Genomic DNA, 8,388 nt, shown 5'->3' with positions numbered 1-8,388 from the left:
CATGCTAACTAGTTCTTTTTTGGAACCATTCGAATTTAATGCATGGCTAACTAGTATGTACTATTCTTATGGAACCATTAGAAATTTAGCACGGTTCAACTAGCAAGAAGGATGATGAACTTATACAACCATCGACTAGGAAAGTTAGGGTATGCTGGCCTTGAAGATAAGCTGGTAGTAAATTTTTATAAGTTTTTTTATATAATTTTTATTAAAATATACATACACAGTAACTAGTTTATTATTGTTTGTGTATTTGGTTTTGATTGAACATAGAGAGTGGTAGGGATATCCATTGAAGAAATAGACAGATCTCAATTTTGGTTGTTAGCTCGACAAGATAAAAATGGAGAATATGCAGATGATTCTTTGAGAGAGATGTTTGGAAAGATAGTAAGTTTGGGTTTAGTGTTTAAGACCATAGTTCTGTATACCAATATCAAGGTTCTATTTTCATTTTCTTTGCTTATATTGTTCAATTGTTCAATTTTCTTTTTATTGTTCAATTGTCTCACAGGATGAGCTGAAAAAAAAGAAAGAAGAGGGAACTTTGATTACGGAAGGAAGCAATGACATACTTACAATGGCCTTGGGAACTCCGAAGCAAAGTGGTCGCGTAAGGGGGGCTAGTATGTACCACACTCCAACTACATACTTCAATCTTCCTAGACGTGGATCAAGGAAACATACTCAGAAGTTAGAAGCAGATAATCAAACACTGAAAGTAGCCGTAATAGAGTTGATTAAATAACAAGCATCAAGTGGCTCACCACTGAATGAAACCATAATTGAGCTTTTTAGGCAACAAGGAATGGACAGGCCACGACCATTGGAAAATGTGGCGTCTAATAGTGCTGCTAAGAGTGATAACGGCGAGCTCGTAATAATGACTTCTGAAGCACATAGATCATGTGGAAAACAGGTAGTAATTTTCTATTCCTTATTTGGTGTTCCCAATTTTATATGTTCTTTGAGTACACTATTTTGTCATTGACTTCAAAATAGACGGTGGTATCTTCAAAACCTAAGGCAAAGAAAGGGATTGTGCTAGCTCCAAAACAAAAGGCAAAGAAAGTTGATAAAGGGAAAGGCATTCTCACAGCTTCAACACTTAAATCTAAAGATGGAAAGGTATATGTTTGTCAATGATCCAAATTAAGTGGTAAATAACCTATGTAACTAACAAATCCCTTATAAGCTTTCATTTTATTGTGTGTTATAGACCCAACGTTGTAAGTTAGCGCTGCAGTCTATAGATAACATTGTTGCTGAAGGTAATCTTCATCCAAGGAATGGGACAGAAGAATCACTTCACAACGTGCCTTTAGGGGAGTCAAATGTGTGTGTCTCTATCAATACAACTATTTGTCATGATGCTCCTCTCCCCATTCCAAATGACAACGCTGGGTTGGTTTATGTTAAAGATGCTATCAATTCATTTGTAGTTTGGCCTAAGGAATTCGTTATGCTCGAGGATGATGAGGTAACTTGTAGAAACAATAATATTGTTTTACATTCATATATATAGTCTTGCAATATAATGAGCATTCTCTTACTTTACTTTGTTAACTTCATATGTTATAGGAAGACAATGATCTACTTGATTATGTCGGTAATAATAGTCAGTGTTCATGTTTTGCTAAATCTGTGAAAAAACAGATGGGAAAGAACATGGTTATAACTGTTCCAAGGATTGGAACTCTGTTTGTGGAGGAGATTGATGCTATAAGAGTCTCAACAGATGAGTTGTTAGATGTTTGTTACAAGAGAGAATTAAATGCCAGTTGCATCATCACATACATCAGATACTTGTATGTAATCTATTGCATTGGTCGAGCAAAGTATGTGTTTGGAAATCCAGCAAGCTTTAATTGTCATACAGAGGAAGATGATAAGAGTCGATACATCCAATACTTGGCAAAGGAACATGGTGACAGAACTCTTGTAATTCCTTACAACCCAGGGTATGTAAGTGCTCTACATATTTATTTATTATACATTATTTTACTTCAGCACAAATAATCAAATATAGTAACGTAAGTTGTTTTTTCACTTGATTGGTTATAGTGGGCTTTGGGTTTTGATCATCATTGACTTACAAGAAATGCAAGTCTATTGGTTGGATTCGTTGGGACAGAGGCGAGATCCAACTTTTAAATTTGAGTTGAACACGTAAAGTATCTCTCTTATTTTTTTCCCCTTCGTTTATATATTTTATTTTCCTTGACGATAATTTCTTGTGATTTTTAGAACAATTAAAACATCAAACTTGTCTTGTGGAAAGAGAAGATTAAACCCAAACCCAGATTGGGAGTACGTGACGGTAAGCATACTTGCCTATTTATGCAATGAAGATGCAAGGTTTGTTACTCTTACCATTTATCTATATGACATTTCTATGGCATTTGTCCAGTGCCGACAACAAGGAGACGGGATTGTATGTGGTTATTATGTGATGATTTTTATGCGACACTTTTTTGCTGATGCTGGTCCATCGCTCAAACGCAAGGTGAAAAAAATGGTTATACACAAATAAAACTTTATTTTTTTTTGCATGCATAGTAAGTAAAAATTTTATTAAAAAGAAAGAGAAAAACAAAGGAATGGGATGGGGGTATCCAATAACATGATTTGAGTATTTAGTTTGATTTCAATAGGTTTTAAGATCCATCGGTATTTAGTTTGATAATGTTTGGTTCCGGTGGTATCCAATAACATGATTTGAGTTGTGGTCTTCAACCGTGGAGACATATTCCAAGAGTTAAGAACCTGCACTTCCATGGCTGCATTGGAGCTTGTAGCCTTACTTAAATGACTAATACATAGAATTTGTGCCCTGACAAATTTCTTGTAGTCCATCAGATTAGGGGCATTATCCTCATAATAAATCTTGATATTCATGCTCCAGAAGCTCACCATACCTGCAACCAAACCTGAGTTCCAAATTTGCTTCAGTAAAGGGCTCCAATTCTTTAACAATTTGATGGCTTCATTGACTTATGTGATAGGGTGCTGAATATTGAAAATTATTGCAGCATACCAAGTCCATAGATTAACGGAGAAGTGACATAACCATAGAAAATGCTTCAAACATTCATCAGTTGACTTGCGTAGTCTACAAGAAGAAGCAATTCTAACACTGATTTCTGAATTCTGTCATCTGTGCCAGCACAACCATTCCCTAGCTAGTTTTTTTACACTAATGACTACACTAACTCGCTTTTTCTCGAAACAAGTTAAGGAGTTGGCCAGCATAAAGACATACACCACCAAAGAAATAGATAAGATTCGACTCGAGTTTATCGACATCATCCAAGGATTTCTTCCTTAATGAAGGTATATTTGGGATTTCAATTTGTGTAGTTGAGAAGATTTCATATCAAGGCTTAGTTTGCGATTAACTTGCATAGTTTACGGTACGTTAATGCTTATTGAGTGTTAGTTGTAGATGGTGATAGGACTGCTGGTTTGGCAGTTTCTTGTTTTAGTGAAGTTTCAACAAAGCTTTCAGACATTGCATGTTCAGTGTGAAGTTCATGCTCAGTCACATTGGTCACACACATTACCCTGTTTCTTGTTCACAAAGTGATGTATAATGGTTACTAGAGTTTGAGAATGTTTTCTGTGATAGGTTTAGTTTAGAGGTCTACTTAGACACTGGATGTGTAATGCAAGTTTATTTCACCATTTGACTATATTTCTACCGGCTTGTTGAAATATGGATATATATATATATATATACATCCTGTTTTACGTTGTCTTGGATATGTTCTTGTTGGGGATGAGTTCACCTATAGCAAATTAGATGTTAGTGCGTGGTTTTCTTTGCGAGGGGAAATTCTCTTTCATTGTTTTATTAATCTATTTGTACTGCTTTTCAAGGAACGTTGGCAGGGGAGTTTCTAGTTTTCTAGTTCATAAAAGAGTTGTGAGAAACTGTAAGATGAGTTGCTAGTCACCCTTAAAAGTTGGAGTGACTTGCTTTCTCATATATATTGGTCTGAAGTATTCTACTTGATCTTCTGCTGTTAGATGTGAAACAGAACTTTTTTGGTTTTGCTTTTTTACTTAATTATCCACAAAAATAGACTCAAAGTTGACATTAATAAACTCAAAGGCCTAGAGACTAGAGAGTTAATGAGACTTTGACGGTGAGAAGGGCCCAATTATAAGCCTTTCAGTATTAAGTTAGACTCTTAAGAAGTTAAGAGTGAAAATGATTTAAAATGGGCTTAGAGTGGTGTAAGATAGGGAACTGGATCTTGGGCATGGCTAGATGCCTAGATTGGGGGCCTTGTTTTTGCCAAGAGTTTGGGGGCCCCAGCCACCTTCCTATGTGGACTGTCCCCAGAGCCGGCACTGGTTCTTGCTTCCAAGTTAGTTGAAGTATGACTTATGAAATAACTTTTTTTTATGTGACGTGCATGCTAGCTTTAAATCTGTTCAGCATCCTTCAAGTTTGTGCTTCAATTCTTGTTGTCTAGAATGTGATTTGTTAGATGACATCCCATATGAATTTGTGAAGATCATCATATCAGTGAATTGATTGCTGCTAGTTTGCTTGCTACTATGGTCTTATGCATGACACGTGAACTACTAGTATTTCAATTGCTCTTTTTCTAGTGATAAAATGTTTTCTTTTAAATAAACATGAACCCTTGATATTGTTGGTTAAACTCTCCTTCTCACTTGATTATATTATTGATAGATAGTCATATTGTTATTATTTTGTAGGTGATTGAAGAACTTAAATGAAGATGGAATGCCTTTTGCTAAGTCGATATACTAATTAGGTTACGTTGATTTTGGTTTATGTTAGGGATTTCTGTAAACTGTTTAATTACAGTGTAACTAGTCTTTTTTTTTATGCTTTTGTGAAGGTTTTGGATTATGTCATGACGTTTTGGTTACGAATTCGAAGGTTAATGGGGTCTAGGTTTATGGATGGATTCAAATTGACTGTGTTTTGTGTTTTTGAATAGCTTGCTTGATTTAGTGAACGAGCAAGTACGCTCCTTAATGTGAATGGTGATTAATTTCCATTTAATGAAATGGTTATTATTAAACGTTACTACCTATATTTGTTTTGCATCTTTTGTAAGGCAGGTTTAGTGATGATCATATTGTAGATTATGCTTACTGCCATTTGCAAGTGTATCCATAGTGCAACAGATTATTAGTAATATTGTATATATTAAATTTTTATTTAAAAAAAAATGGATGGTATCTCGCTTCTATGAAAAATGTCACAGCTGATGGCTTTTGTGTCACTTATAGCCCGAAAACTATAGTTTCTTGATAATGCTTTTGAAAAGTGACATAACAAAGTCATCTTCTAGTGACACTTTTAAGTTATTTCCGTGTCACTATTTGGTATAAAGTAACACAAGTAACCTGTTTTTTGTGTCACTTTGGTAACAGAAACTGACACAACAAATACATTTCTTGAGACGCTTTTACGAACTTTTAGTGGCACTGGCAGATAAGACGCTTGATAGTAACCAAAAAAAGTGACACAAACCACTTTTTAAGACACTTTAAAAGTGACTCGTTAAGTCCTTGTTTTTGTAGTGTTATATGATAAGATCAATATATATTTATTAGTTAGTTGCCTACTTGCTGCCCCATAAGGTGATCCAAGTAGTGGTTGGAAATACTCTTTAGCACCCTAGTCTTGCTGTTGCAATTGTTTAGCAATTCCATTGAGTTAGTGTTATCACTTTCGTCTTGTCAGAAGTAACGTTTTTTTTTCCTTACGTTGTTTTCTTTGAATGATAGACTCTTCTTATTTTCTTTTTGGATTTCGATCTTTTGCAGGTGAAGTTTGGACAAGGTTCGATGAATGAAACTCAAACCATGCAAACCGTTCTTTTTGAGACATATTTTGTGGATATTTTTGGTTAAATGTATGTAATTTTTTGAAATGGTGGAATATAATAGATTCTATTTTGTGAATAGATCATGAATTGGCTAGTTCGTTACATTCGTGATCATGTTAACTTGTTTGCAGTGGAATTTGATTGTATGCTATATGATTTAATTTATTCAATTTTCTGGGTATAAAATAATTTTTAATAAATATTTTTTTTCTAGAAAATGTATATTTTTATGACGGCTTTGCCAAAACCATCACAAATTGAACAGGTTTCTTGATGGTTTTTGCTGAAAGTTATGATAGTTATTCTAAAATTAATGACGGTTACTGTGTAACACTCAATATTTCATTGCCCATTATGACGGTTTTAGCCCTATTTTTGACATAAAATCTTTGAAGTGCATAACGGTTTTTGTAAAACCATCATAAATTTAATGACGATTTTGGTAAACTTTTATGACGGGCTCTATAATGATGGCTGCGTTTTTAATGAAAACACGTCATTAAACCTGTTTCATGACTAGCCGTCATTATAAGTCTTTTTTTTTAGTAGTGGTGATAAAGGGAAGAGTAGCCGTGTTCGCCGCACTAGTTGTACGTTAGCTACTTGATTGCATGTTTAGATTGTTAAACTGATTTACTATGAGAGAGTAATAATATCAAAATAGTATAATAATATGCTAAACAGTGATTTATAAGATGATAAAAGAGATTAGAGTAATCCACAACACAATTCGATTGGCTATTAGGTTAGTTATCGAATCGAATTTATTGATCCCTAGTGAATACCAAGTCTTCTCGGATCAAGGCTTCACTAGCATGAGAATTAAGCTCCACCACAAATCTTTTTGGCGGTGACTCTAAACTCTAGTTCTCCGTTATGAGCTCTATCTCTAGACACTCACAACGAAGAACTTGAAGTTCTTATGAAAAACAATAACTAAACTACTAACTAATCATCTTCACATAGCTTCATAAAGCCCCTATAATGGAGGTTTAGCCTTGTTTCATTAGAATCATACTAACTAAATAATAAACTAAAAACATAATATAAAAGACAAGAATTAAATTAATAACTAAAGCTTTTATTGAAAGGTTTTAATGGAGGTTACACTACAAACTAATTAATTAACTAAATCTAAACTAAACTAAAAAAGTAGAGAGAGAAAGAGAATCCTAATTACAACTAAACTAATGGGGAGGAAGGAGAAAATAAATTTAGCCTTAACCTTCTTTATATAGGAGAGGGTTAGAGTTACATTTTCGTATATGGGCCACAAAGTGGGACTTTGGGCCTCTAATGTGAGCCCAAAGTCCATTAGGTTAAGTCTAAAGAGGCCACAGTTGTTGAAAATTACTTCAGTACCCTTTTTGTCTACTTTTATAACTATGATTGGGGCAAGACTAGGTCCATTGGAAATCTTATTCCGAGATGGTCGTTTTGACATAAAGTAAGCCCAATTCTGAGGCTCAAGTCTAAAGATATGCCCATTTAAAGTTTTGTTGACTTTTCTATTTTTTTCTACCCGAATTGATGGGGTGGATACAACACGTGTCAAAACCTAAAACCCACATCATAAAGAATCTTAACAACAAAAGTCTCCAAAATTCCTCAACCATCACTTTATTAAAAGACTTTCTTCCATCCCAATAAAATATCAAACCACTCTAAGAATAACATGTCTTCAACATCGGATTCTCATGTCATATGAAAAGAAAACTACGTTATTACATAATTCCAAAAGATCAGACCTAATAAACTAAACTCCCAGACTGCTCCAGGCGAGAATCCAAATCACACGCCGCGGTTCCACTGCCTTCCACTTGTGTTCCCAAGAACACACCCACGTTGCCAAAACAAAGCAAACATGGGTCAGCAAAATAGAATTTGCTGGTATGAGTAGACTAACCACATATAAACATTATCATACTTTAATTATCCAAACAATCACGTTATATTTTCCCATTCTCAGCTTGGAAGATAGGTAGTTCCGTCATTTCAACCGGTATACTTTCTTCCCAAGCAAAACTTCCATTATATTAACTTATTCTAATACTCGTTTTAATATCTAAATCATTGAATTAAAACTTACCGATATCCACTGCTGTATAAGGGTAGGACCGCGTCCCTGCACAAAATGTTATTAAGTCCTACCCTCCTGCAAAAGAAAGTTAGAACTTCTATATAATATGTGTAGATATCTTATAGGTATTCCAATGCAAGCCTAAATACACTCGCATAATCAAATCAATTTCTCTTATCAAATAATCAATTTCTTTTCTTATACACTCACCATTTAGTGCCTATATACCTTAGGTCATTCCCGTCACATTCAAGGAATACCCAACCCTACATTCCCGTACACTCAAGGAATACAACTAACCCGCAAGGCGAATACCTTAGTTCCTCTCTAGGGCAGTCCAAAGAATCTGGTCATTCATGGCATATTCAATGAATACCCGGGTCATTCATGGCACATTCAATGAATACCCATAGATAATGCTAACGGGCC

General features: G+C 34.7%; 1 long non-coding RNA gene across 1 annotated transcript; it reads left to right on the top strand.

The window, feature by feature from the left end:
• Window positions 1-855: 855 nt before the first annotated feature.
• LOC147499873 (uncharacterized) lies at window positions 856-1,668 on the top strand. The gene is made up of 3 exons (XR_015194809.1): window positions 856-922; window positions 1,030-1,131; window positions 1,223-1,668. It is a non-coding gene; the product is annotated as an uncharacterized LOC147499873 (long non-coding RNA).
• The last annotated feature ends 6,720 nt before the right edge of the window (window positions 1,669-8,388 follow it).

Source organism: Coptis chinensis, chromosome 5 (genome assembly GCF_015680905.1).
Source record: "Coptis chinensis isolate HL-2020 chromosome 5, ASM1568090v1, whole genome shotgun sequence".
Classification (NCBI taxonomy): Eukaryota; Viridiplantae; Streptophyta; class Magnoliopsida; order Ranunculales; family Ranunculaceae; genus Coptis; species Coptis chinensis.
Note: the sequence above shows the minus strand (reverse complement) of the source record. Positions and strands in the feature narration are given on the sequence as shown.